Source organism: Dermochelys coriacea, chromosome 5 (genome assembly GCF_009764565.3).
Source record: "Dermochelys coriacea isolate rDerCor1 chromosome 5, rDerCor1.pri.v4, whole genome shotgun sequence".
NCBI classification, from domain to species: Eukaryota; Metazoa; Chordata; order Testudines; family Dermochelyidae; genus Dermochelys; species Dermochelys coriacea.
In genome coordinates this window covers 17,998,695-18,012,217 of record NC_050072.1, presented here as the reverse complement: position 1 = coordinate 18,012,217, position 13,523 = coordinate 17,998,695, and the positions used below count along the sequence as shown (strand labels likewise).

At 40.8% G+C, this 13,523-nt stretch overlaps 1 protein-coding gene across 2 annotated transcripts in view; it reads right to left on the bottom strand.

The window, feature by feature from the left end:
• Window positions 1-13,523, bottom strand: part of DCC (DCC netrin 1 receptor) — a 975,841-nt gene that overhangs the window by 613,752 nt on the left and 348,566 nt on the right. The window lies entirely within an intron of this gene.

Here is a 13,523-nt window from a genome sequence, read left to right as displayed (position 1 = left end):
AAAGGAGCTTACAATAGTGACAAGAATATCCACCAACAGATCTACTCTTATTATTCATTATTTGTATTACATTAGATCATACTTATGTGGTACCCACTCTATGTAAGGCACTGATTTATGAACCATGGCCTTGTCATTCTTTTTGATCATGGTTGAAAGTGAACCTCATAGCAAGAATACTCTAAAAATCAATGTTTGGAATATTATCACACCTTGCAAAATTCTATTTACCCATTCATCTGGGGCAACTAAATTCTTTTGGGCAGACAAGTAAAATATCCTTTAACTATTTTCCATTCTCATCAATCATCATGGCAAAAAGCAGACAAGTAGATTCTGTGACTGTGACAGATACAGCAATTTCCTACAATGTCCTTGGAAATCCTTACTGAATTAAGTTTAAATAGCTTTGGAGTCCAATGTATTAGAAATGCAAAGTTTATGTATTATTATGGAATTGAATGTAATTTCTATAGCAGGGAGGCATGACCAGTGTAAACCCTGAGAAGTTAGAACCTTCAAAGGACTATTTGAAACAATGTGCCAGAAAAGAATAAACTTTTGGGACAAAGCTAAGTGGATTTCCCAGATAACCTCCAGGAGGAAATGAATGTGAATATACCATCTTCAGTTATGCAAAAACTCAGCCTTTTGAAGTTAAAGCCTGAGGAGAGGACCTTTTGTCTGCTGATCATCTGTTATATGCGGCCCAGATCAAAGGCCCAAGCTGTATAAAGGAAAGAATGAACCATTCACAGTTCTTCAGTTCTTCATCGGATGCTCACGAAAGCTTATGCTCTAATAAATTTGTTAGTCTCTAAGGTGCCACAAGTACTCCTTTTCTTTTTGCAAATTCAGACTAACACGGCTGCTACTCAGAAAAATCTATGTGTCGAGTTTGAAGGACTGACACCTACCAGAGCCTGAGGTTTCATTTAGAGGTGATCTCTGGTAAGCTTATTAGCATGCATATAGGTTATTTTATTTGTTTTTAAATGTGCTTTCTCTATAATGCTTTCATTTTAAGAATAAATGTTTGCTTTGAACGGGCTGTGTGATACCTTATAACTGTGGACAGTTATGCTGTTTATCGCCTCTGGAGAGGAAGCAAAGTGCAGATGCTGACTCTTTAGTCATTCTTGCTTTCAGGGAATAATACAGCATAGTCAGGGAACTGTGGAGCCTGGAAAAACCATGATCAGGAGGGAGACAGATGCAGGTCTCCAACAAAGGGAGATGATGGCTGAGGGGACAGAAGGCTAAAAATGGGTGCCCTTGCTTGACTACAGAAAGGTAATATAGGTGCATTTGCCCTGAACTGTGACAGTGACTGGGTTATTAAATGTTCTCACCAACTTTGCAATGCTAAATCAGCAAGATTTCATCAAGTTACCAATCTTCTGTGATATTGTTATCTATGTTTGCAAGATAATACACTATGAAATATTCATATCAATATATCTTTCACATTGCCATTGCTAGGGCTTACATTCTATAATAATAATAGCAAGAACAGAAAAATCACCGCAACAATACAACTTTTATCTTAGATTTATACAGGGAAACTACTCATGCTTACTTGATTTCATTCTCATCAATGACTGTAAATATAAGAGGAGGAGCATATGCCTCTCTTTGTAAATGAATTCATGCACACCGTTCATGCAGGCTCATAGGCTCTGGTAACTAGAGTATAAAGAGTTTTAGTCTGTATGTGCTCTCTCTTGGAATACCGTGATGCCCTGGTACCCAGCTGTGCTGTCATATGTCAAATATGGAACTTGAAAGTGTCTAATCATGGTCATTGCATATATTATATACACTGCTGCCTTACATTGACAAGAATAGCAAGACATATTGATCCAACAGGTAAATATCAACTGAGGAAAAGATGAGGTCAGTTTCTTACCTGAAAGGACAATAAATCTTGATATTCACTAAAATATGGAGCCATCATTTGAATAGTGTGACACTCATCACATCAGGGCTCAGCACTTCTCCCACTGGCATTGGGAGAGAGGGAGCTCAGATAAATCAATCCCACTCCAGATGTTTCATTCTTCATTGGGTTATTTACAATATTTACACAGTAGATCTCAGGGTTGGCTCAAGGAAACAAAAAAGTACATTTTCTAACCTCCACTGAAGTACTACCTCTTCTTATGCTGGCTACCAAGCGCCAACCACCCTGACTAATCCACTCTGGGCCCAGCTACACTGGCAACCAAGCCCCACTCCCTAAACAGAAAAAAACACAAGATTTCCCTTATAGAGAAAAACAACTCTTTACCTAGGAGAAGCCTTTTTCTCTTGCTGCATACAACCCTTTCACAACTTCTTTCTCATCCTTCCACTCTTCTCACTCTCTCAGAAAGTTTATTTTTCTTTTTAAAGATCACAGCCTGTCCTTAATTAGACTCAGGTGTCTGTAATTAATCTGAAGTAACCTCTTCCAGCTCATAGGGAAAAGGCCTTTAGCCATTCTAAGACTGATGTACCTTTCTTCAACCACCCTTCCTGAACTGTCAGCTCTGACCTTATCACAATACATACATTCTGTCTTCTTCAGAAACATCCTGAAAACTCTCCATTGTGGATTTCAAAATTGTAACTATATTTCTAAAAGGAAATTAAAAGCTACACATCAGATCAGATCAGAATGCACTCATTTGCACAGAGTTGCTGTTTTACCCCAAGATCACCAGGAGCTTTCACTAGAAGACTGCCTGAGGAGCTGATGTCCTGACACATACTATACTGGTCTATACTACACAGTTAGGTAGACAAAGCAGATTATGTCAACCTAATTGTGTCAGTGTCTATACTACAGCCTTCCTCCTGCTACTACACCAACATCATAACTCCACCTCCAAGGTTTATGTCCGTGTAGTTAGGGTGACACTGCATCCCTTACATTGACTATTGGCTGTTTAGCCCATTTCACGGCAGGAGCCCCAGCAGCTTTCCTCCCGCCTGCTCCTAGCTGGGAGCCAGGAGAGAATGGACCTGCTCCCAACTGGGAGCTGAGGCAAGAAGCCCCACTGGCTTTGGACACACTCCCAGCTGGAAACCGGGAGGCCTTGTCAATTTCACAACTCACTTGATGAGCTTGCTCTGCTCCCAGTGGGGAGCAGGCGGGGCAGAGGGGGGCAAGAAGCCCAGGCAGCTGGACCCCCACTCCCTGGGAAGAGAAACCACTTCCAGCAGGGAACAGGGAAGGGAGAAGCTGGAGTGGGGAATGGGGAGTGGAGCGGGGAAGGAGACAGCCCGCCGGGAGCCTCTGAGGTAGCTGGGCTCCCAGCAAGAAACTGCCAGGGGAGTAGAGAGACTGGGTTCTCACCTACCCACGCTGCCTTTCCTAGATCGGTGGAAGCGCTCCAGGTGAGGACGCACACCACTGATGCAAGGAGGGCAGTGTGGACAAGCACCACTGCAGTAATTACTGCAATGACTGGAAGTTGACCTAATATATTGCCTAGGGAGGTGATGGAATCATTGGAGATTTTTAAGAGCAGGTTAGACAAACACCTGTCAGGGATGGTCTAGATAATAGTCCTGCCTTGAATGCAGGGGACTGGACTAGATGACCTATCGAGGTCCCATTCAGTCCTATGATTCTATGTCAGGGATGGGAAAACTATGGCACGTGGGCCACGTCTGGCCCTTCAGACCTTTTAATCCGGCCCTTGAGCTTCCGCCGGGGAGTGGGATCGGGTGCTTTCGCCGCTCCACACAGCTCCCAGAATCAGCAGCATGTCCCCCTTCTGGCTCCTACACATAGGGGCAGTCAGGGGGCTCCGCATGCTGCTCCTGCCCCAACAGCCAGCTCTTCAGCTCCCATTAGACAGGAACCGCAGCCAATGGCAGCTGCAGGGGTGGCGCCTGTGGATGGGGCAATGTGCAGAGCTGCCTGGCCAGCACTGCGTCTCTGTATAGGAGCCGAGAGGTGACATGTCACTGCTTCCAGGAGCTGATTGAGGTAAACACCACCCAGAACCTGGACCCCGACCTCCTTCTGTGCCTCAACCCCCTGCCCCAGCTCTGATCCCCCTCCCGAACCCCTCAGTCCCAGCCCAGAGCACCATCCTGCGTGCCAAACCTCTCATCCTCAGCCCCATCCCAGAGCCTGCACTCCCCAGCTAGAACCCTCAACCCTCCCCGCACCGCAACTCACTGCCTAGACCCCCCCCCCCCGCACTCTCAACTCCTTATTTCTGGCCCCATCCCAGAGCCCAAACCCCCAGCCAGAGCCCTCACCCCCTCCCACACCCCAACCCCCAATTTCATGAGCATTCATGGCCCGCCATGCAATTTCCATAACCAGATGTGGCCCTCAGGCCAAGAATTTTGCCCACCTCTGTTCTCGGACTTACATTTCTAGTGTAGACATATCCTCACCTTAGGTTTAGGATGAGGGTTTGGATTTTGAAGCTGAAGTGTGTTAAGTTTGGGGTTGAATGCTGAAATCTCATGAGCTGTTTTCATAATATTTTGATCCCAAAGGGTACACATTTCACAAAAAGTGCTTGTTTTACCAGATATAAGCTATCTTGAATTAGGGAAATAGTACTACATCAAGTTGTTCTTGTGAGGTTTCAGACACATTAGAATGTACTGAACCAGATCAGGAAATAGCTTCCTTTCAAAAATATGATTAGGAATCAACATTATAGGTTTCATCCAGCTGTACTGAGGTTGGAAACTGAACACCAAATCTTTAGGTTAAGGAGACTGGATTTGAGATTTTACTTTAGATCCTTCTCTTTCCTTTAACTGAATTGTAGCCAATTAGTATGCACTTACATACATAAATTATCTGACTGATTCACATTTTTCCAGATGTCAGCATTGTTCACCTCTTTTGCAATAAACAGAAACATACTGACTTACACATGACTGTGGTCAGCCCCCAATCGTGGGCCAGGATTTTCCTCTTGTCTGTAACAATAGAATATTGGACATTCTCGTTACTTTCCTCCAGATCTGAGGAAGAGCTCCATGAAGCTGGAAAGCTTGTCCCTTCCACCAACAGAACTTGGCCCAATAAAAAGATCTTACCTTACCTAACTTGACTCTCTCATTTTTATTTTGAAACATTTTGTATACCAAACGCCATTAGGATTAATGGAAGTCGTATTTAACTCTAAACCATTCTCATGAGAAAATACATCATAATTTCTTTGGGAGTATTAAGGGTCTTCTGATTTAAACAATATCCTGTGGAAAATAGAGAAAATTAATCTTCTAATTTGACCTGGATGAGAATAATGAACATTTTAAAACTTATTGAACATGAGAATTGCACCCTCACGAGAGTATGTGTTGCAAGGAGAAAGGATCATTTATCAATGTAAAGATTTTAAAACATCTTCGACCACTGTGTGAAATTATTTCTGAAATCGTGTTGAGTGATGAGTTTAGTAGAAGATCCACTGAAAAAATCAGAATGAAGAAAAGTTGATATATTATTATATCTCATATCATAATAATTCTGCTTGTTATCATTAGATGAGAACACTTTCTTATGATTTTTCTGTTTAGAAGATTTTTTGTGATCAAGATCCCACCACCTCCTTCCCATTTTCATAGGTAGAATGATAATTTATAGTTGCCCTGAAGGAAAAACAGTTTTATCAAGTAAAACTAGCTCATAGAGTCTGAAAACTACACTAGTATTTATGCCTATATGGCAACTATATGAAGTAGAAAAAGCTCCACATTTTTACTTTGAGAAAAAATGGGTGAAAAATTAGTATTCTCAAAGTATCACTCTCATTCACACTGGCATATTCCAGAGTACACCCCAAGACTGTGTTCTATGTCACCTCTCCATAGTTTGGGCTTCATTTTATCTTTAACATTTCTCTCCAACAGAGCATTAAAATGAAACCTCACAGCTTTCACCATATGTATTGTGCCTCACTCACTCCAGCAAAGCAGCACGGCTTTGTATTTACACTTTCATCACTCAGTGAAATCATAGGTGATTGATGATGTCATTTCTCCTTTCTCAAAACTGTTAATCGGGGGGAAAATAAGGATTGTACAGGGCAAAGAAGAAACCATGTTTTCAGAGATGTTAAAGTTATCATGTAAAACAAGTATCTCTCCCAGGCATCAAGCATACATGACCATGTCAGTACAATTAATCTCTTTTTAGTTTTTAATATTTTCTTAGTAACAACACACTGTCCATTTTCAATGGTGCATAAAATTTAAGGGAAAACAATATCTTTTTGGAAGTGTTAAGAATAACTAGGTTTCAACAAAAGTTTTCCATCAAAACTGCCATATGATAGAAAATTGGATTTTAACTAAAAATTTTCATGAAAGGTGTCTCCTTTCCCCAAAAAAAGTTTTAAATTATGTACTTATTTATTTAGGTTGAAAAGCCAAACACCTGAAAACTGAAATTCGTTATCCAAAACCCAAAATATTTCAGCTAAAATTCAGAATATTTTTATTTAAATATCCCACCACAGTACCTGACAGGAGTTACATTTCACTTTCCGCACATCCACATTCTCCTCTGTTGGTTGGGCTCCCTAGACAGACTACACCTCCCATGATGCACAATGACCAGATACTTTCATAACACAACCATGGCCCTCAAGATATGGGAGACTGCTCTTGGGGGATGTTGTCTGAGCAGGGAACCCAGCCTATGGAGGAAAATGGAAGTATGAGCCACCCAAAATATAACTCATGACAAAATGGCAGTATTTCCAAATCAAAATATTTGAGTTGTCAACTGAAATATTTTGTTTTTTCATTTTTTTCATTGAAAACATTTGTTGCGGAAAATGTCAAAGAGAATGATTTCTTTCTCTCCCTTAAATTTTCCACTGAAAAAAAGTTGATTGTTCAACCAGCTCTAATTCTATACAGTACACAAAGTTGTGTGTTGATGCGAGGGAGGCATACATGTAGTCACAGGTTCAAGTCTGAGCTGAGAAGCTGAACACAACAAGTAGTATATGGGAATGAACAACTGTGGAATATCACTGTTCATGTTGCCTCATCGCTTCATTTCTTTCTCCCCTTTCAGATTATTTTTTCTTTATAGCCTTCTCATTCATTGCTTCAGTCTTGAAAAATATATACGAAATAGGCTCACTTATGAGCAAGAATAGGTTTGGCTGGCACAATCAGGGCTATTTAGGTAAATGGGAATGTGGGAAAATATAGCCAAAAACCTTGTGTTTGGGGAATTTTCTTTATTTATAAGAAATGAATTAGTGTCTAGGCACCAAATTTATTACTAAGTCTTATAGGCAAAGATTTTAAAGGGACTAAGGAATTTGGATTTCCAGGTCCCATAATTTTAACATATAATTGCCATGTTATAATAAATGGGAGTTATACCTTGCTTAGGCTATAGGAGAATTTAATCCCAGGTGTTTTGGGGGCAAGGAAAGAAGTAGACTTGTAAGTGTTATGAAATACTGTCACAGAACCCTCAGAGTTGTGCTGAGCTTGGTACTCCTTCTAAGCTGGTAACTGGTAATCAAAGTAAAAAAGAACTCCATGGTTAAATGAACTTTTCATTCAAAGTGACATAAATTGCTCCACTTACATTTTATTACGGGAACTTTACTTCAAAAGATCAGTGTTTCCAACTGTATGGAAAGAAATAGGGTATAGCCCAAATATCATCTTATCTTAAAAATGTACATGCACACAAATATCCTGAATTAAAAAAATACATTATGGTTACAAAGTCAAGCACTTATACCATTTATGATTTATCCTCAGAGCAGGTCCATCCTGCATTGAATGAGGGAGGTATCCTGTGGGGAAAAGAGTATGTGATCATGTAATTAAAGACTATCTGAATGCGTGTGCATAAGGAGAATTAAGGTTGCACCGGTAACCCGTATTAGAGAATTCCCCACATTTTGAGTACTTGACTTTGTAACCCTAGTAGTGTTCTTTTAATGTAGTTTTTGTGTGTAATTTCCTAGATTTTTAAGAAAGCGAACTCTGTCATGCAGTATTGTATTGCAATCAGGGGTAGAACCCTTGGATCTATCACACAGATTTCTGCCTTTTGAGATAACAGAGTAGTAAATAGCAGTAATAGGTTGTTCTCATCCCTTGTGGACCAGCATTAATGGGACATAGGACATTTTGCCAGTGGGTTTCACAGATATTTGCTGACAGCAGAGGAACAGTGAAATACAGTTGGGTTCCATTCCAGGCTTTGGAGGGGCATGTGTTCTATTGGTCATAGACTCTTCTGCCCATTCCCTCCAAGCATAATTTCTTCTGCCCCATTGCCTCCAACCAATCCTTGTCCCAGTACTGTCTCTTCCCTATCCATGACTCCCTGTCCCATTTTTTTTTTGGCCTTCCTCTGCAGTGTGGGGCATGGGTCACTTGCTGGAGGATTCTCTGCACCTTGAATTCTTTAAACCATGATTTGAGGACTTCAATAGTTCAGACATAGGTTAAGGGTTTATTACAGGAGTGGGTGGGTGAAATGCTATGGCCTGTGTTGTGCAGGAGGTCAGACTAGACAATGATAATGGTCCCTCTGACCTTAAAAGTCTATGAGCCTATTTTCCTCACCTAGTTCAAGTCTCCACTCCTAAGACTTCTTATTCTAGTCCCAATCTTTTAGCTCAGTGAGTCCCAGTCTTACCCCTCCAAACTGCTCAGATAAGTCCCAGTCTCCACCCCAGTCCCAAGCCCCGTTCTATCCATGCACCTACTCCTTGTCAGATCGGTCTTCCTCTTCCTCCTGCCCCAATGGCTCTCAGTCCCAGTCTCCTCACCAAGCCCACCCCAACTCCAGTCTGACTTTCTGATTCTCCCACGCCCACTGGTACAGCTCTTTCCTTCTCTGAATTGAAATCAGGCATCTTCCACCTCCATGCTACCTGGGCCCAGTGGAAGAGAGCGAGGGCATTGACAACATAGGAGATACAGTCTCACTGTTGTCAGTTCAGGTGCTTGAACCTAGAATGGCATGACCCACAGCATCCTAGAGCTACAGTTGCAGTGAAAGTCCGGCTCATCTCTGGGCTAGCACATGCCCAGTATGGATAGAATCTTCAGAGTTTAGCTGCTAAAACAATCTACGGTTTTGTGATTTTTCAAAAGCTTATAATTTGGTCAATTTTTGATGGATTTTCATGGGAAAAGCAAAAGGTATCTCCCTTACACAAAGGTCATTCTCTAGGCAATGCTTCAAACCATGGGGTACTTGAGCTTTTCAAAGAAAAGGTTGTCAAAAAAGTTTTAACAAAAGCAAAATCATGCATTTTTCCATAGTCTCATCCTTGGAAATGGTGAAACAATTTTGGCTAGAAAAAATAAATCAGCCAGGTAAGGAAAATTTCAGCCTCAATGGTTAGACTTTATCAATTTCAAAAGCAACTCAAAATAGGGTTTTCCAATGGGAAATATCAGCAACCTTAATAATAGAAGCCCCATGTAAAGTAAGTTCTCCAGCAAGGTGCCTGAAAGTTTAAATTAAGAGATCATTGAAACACAATGTTGCCTATTGATCTCTTTTTAATCTTTCAATCTTTGCACTACTTTTTCCCTGTTCAAGTGAAACAACAAGCTTTTCCCATCCCCATTCTCCTGGAAGCTCCTTACTCATAATGAGCTTTGATTCTGCATCCAATCTTGCAATCCAATTTCCTACAGGCTTTGGGTCCAAGGTTTGTGCCTCAGTAAGGACCTTCCTGCCTACCTGCATGCAGCCACAGTTCGTTACAATATTATCCCAAAGCAAATTCAAATGTGGGGTGAGTTTCAAACATAATATTATATAGAGCCAGAGCAGGGACTTGACCTTCGGTCTCCTACATTCCAGCACAGGGATATGGAGGGGTGTCATGCCATAGCCACTGAACTACTAGCTAGTTCCTTTTCTCACTCTCCTGCCTGCCCTTAAAGTTTCAAAAAGTCTCAGTTTCGTTCTCATACAGAACAAAAACAAATATTAAAAACTTCAATGTTTTCCCCACAGAATTGAATTATTGTTTTTCAGCTAGCTTCATTCAGCAGACATTTAGAACCATACATTCAACAAATGGATTCCTCTAAAGATCACAGAAATAAATGAGACATTAAAAAGTCATAATGGAGGCTCTGATTTCTTCCTATCACCCACAAGATCTCTCTCACCCTGTTTCTGGTCTTTTAAGGAATAGCACACCATCTCCCTCTCCAAACACAAGGGGTTTAGAGGCTGATCCACAGCCAATTGAAGTCAGTGGTTATTAATATCAATGGTTTGGTTTGGCTCAGGCCTTAGATTGTGCTCTTCAGGAAGCAAAAGAATAGAATTTTCCTACTCGTACCAGATGGAACTATAACTGAGCACTATAATAAAGTGCTGTCCATGTGCAAAGGTTTAATTATAGACCACTGCTGACTACAGAACTCTAAACAATTCAGGCAATGAAAAGCTTTTGCCTGTAAATGACACCTTTTCATTAGAGCATCTCTAAAATATTTTTATAAACATTAGTTATGCCTCAGTGTGCTCCTGTGAGCCAGGCAAATATTATTACAGGTATCTCATAGGTGAGTAAATGAAGTGCAAGGTGGTTAAGTAACATTTTCAAGGTCTTAAGCAAGAGAAAATGTGGGATTGCATCCTGATTTTCATTCCTCATGTGCTAAGCACTAGACCCCATACTCTAAACAAAAACAACTTAACAGATGTTCCACTTTATAGCCATGTATATTCTGTCAGGTTGGAGGTCTCAGAGACTAAGATACCGCTGCCTAAAACATACAAATAAGTCATGTTTTGCTTCTCAATGGCCACAGGCTTGTGCACTCTGACAGATGCACGATCATATCTTTAGCCAAAGATGTTTTTTCCCTTCAGTTGTTGTTGGAGTCTTTTGAATTTTAATGAACGTTGTCCTACGGTCATGCAGGCAGAAGAAGATCAAAGCTACAGGGCACAGACTAGTGACATAAATTATTCCATCCATTTTAATTAAATTTTTGTTTGGGGCACTCTCTAAAATACTATGTTTAAATGTAGAGATTTACTCCATTAGTTTACTAAAATGAATTGTTTTATTTCTGTAATTAAAACAGTATAAATTACATTTTAAAAATAGAGAAAGGCTGAGCATTTAGATTGTCTGCTTACCATTGTAGTCTCCAATTCTGCAAAGTCTATGGTGAGGTTCACTACATAGACCTCCATAAGGAATTGCATTCTAAAACCCCAATCCTGCAAACACTGATGAATGTACTTTACTTCACTCATGATGATAGTAGTCTCATGCACATGAGTGTGACTACTCACATGAGTAAATTTAAGCACTTGCATGTTTGTAGTATCCGGTACATAGTTGGTTTTACAGTTCACTACTCTACAAAAATTGTAGTAACTTAGTTGTTCAAACAACAACTTCACAAGACCTATCATTCTGGTGGAGACTCAGACAGCACTAGAAATGAAATGTTAGAAGACTGTGGGACCGGACAGTCTACAAAGTGTGGCATTTCAAGCATTAGACCATGGGGGAAATGGTGACAATGATGAAATTCAACTTAATTCTCCATACTGGAAAAGTGTCAGACAAGTGACGAAGATAGGACCAATGTGGTAATCAAGTGTAAAGGGGATGTGCCGGAATGCAGTAATTAATGACCCATCAAGTTAGTGAGTCACAGGATGAAATGGCTGGAAAGAATTATCAAAAAAGACTTTGTAAGGAACTAAAACATCAAGTAAGGAAGATCAACAGTGGATGCAGTGTTTTCAGCTCAAATATTACAGGAGAAGCAGAGAGAGAAATGCAAAGAATTGCATTTAGTGTTTGTTCACCTTGAGAAGGATTAGAGTTCCTAGAGAACTGATATTGTAGTGCCTGTAGTCACATAGTCTGCCTGAGATAGGTTCAAACTATCATGGGCATGTATGTGGGGAGCAAAAGGTCGTGAGTAGCTGCTGCAGTGAGTAGCTGCTGCTCATTCACTGTGAGGGTAGGTTTACATCAAGGATCAGCCTTAAGCCCATTTCTATTTGTCACTGTAATGGATACCTTGATGATTAGAAGAGAGGGTTGATGGACCATCGTTTCTGCTGATGACACTAGGTTGTGCCATGAAGATAAGTATGAACTGAAAAGAGATCTAGAACAATGAAGGGCTGCATTAGAAGAAAATGGTTTATAAATCAGCTGATAGAGGAAAGAATACATTTGCTGTGTAGTGGAAAAATTAACCACGTGTTGTGTTTGCATCAGAACCAAGCCTGAGGCTCCTTTATTGATTACAAGCGCAGTGGGGTAACAGGTCTAAGTAGCTGCCCCCCGATGCAAAGCACACACGGCTTTTTAAAGCTTAAAACCATAGACAAATTACACATACTTTTGTCTTAATTACCTTAGTTGGAATATAGCAAAACAAGCTTTTTCTATTATTGACAGGTGTTTTCTTTGTGGTTAACAAGCTATTTCCTGTTATTGACAGGTTGTTCTTTTGCAGTTAACGTTTCTTAAGCTGTGCTGCTGCAATTGCCTTACAATGCAATTTTCCTCTTTCTTTTTATGCTTCATATACACAGTTAGCTTGACCAAAGTTTTAGGCCTACTTGGGAAGTTTAGGCCTACCTGGGTCCACTGATTTTTTCCTCCACAGCTGCTTCATTGAGATGGACAATGGGAAGCCAGTAAAACTAGATAGTATAGAATTAATTAAACACTGCATCCATTGTTGATCTTCCTTGTATAAACCCAAATTGGTTGTTGCTTGCTTGATGTTCTAGTTCAAATACTTAATTTCATTGTTGAGCTATGATGGGAATACAGATATTAGGAACCAGTTGAAGAGCTCTTGATGCAAATAAAGGGAATTGATGGGGATTCTTTAAAAAAAGGGAAGAAGGAGAATCCAGGGAACTACAGACCAATCAGCCTCACCTCAGTCCCTGGAAAAAACCATGGTGAGGTCCTCAAGGAATCCATTTTGAAGCACTTGGAGGAGAGGAAGGTGATCAGGAACAGTCAACATGGATTCACCAAGGGCAAGTCATGCCTGACCAACCTGATTGCCTCTTATGATGAGATAACTGGCTCTGTGGATATTGGGGAAGCAGTGGCCGTGAAATATCTTGACTTTAGCAAAGCTTTTGATACGGTCTCCCACAGTATTCTTGCCAGCAAGTTAAAAAAGTATAGATTGGATGAATGGACTATAAGGTGGATAGAAAGCTGGTTAGATCATCGGACTCAATGGGTAGTGATCAATGGCTCAATGTCTAGTTGGCAGCCGATATCACGCGGAGTGCCCCAGGGGTCAGTCCTGGGGCAGGTTTTGTTCAACATCTTCATTAATGATCTGGATGATGGGATGAATTGCACCCTCAGCAAGTTCATGGATTATACTAAGCTGGGGGTGGGGGGAGAGGTAGATACTCTGGTGGGTAGGGATAGGGTCCAGAGTGACCTAGACAAATTGAAGGATTGGGCCAAAAGAAATCTGATGAGGTTCAACAAGGACAAGTGCAGAGTCCTGCACTTAGGATGGAAGAATCTCAT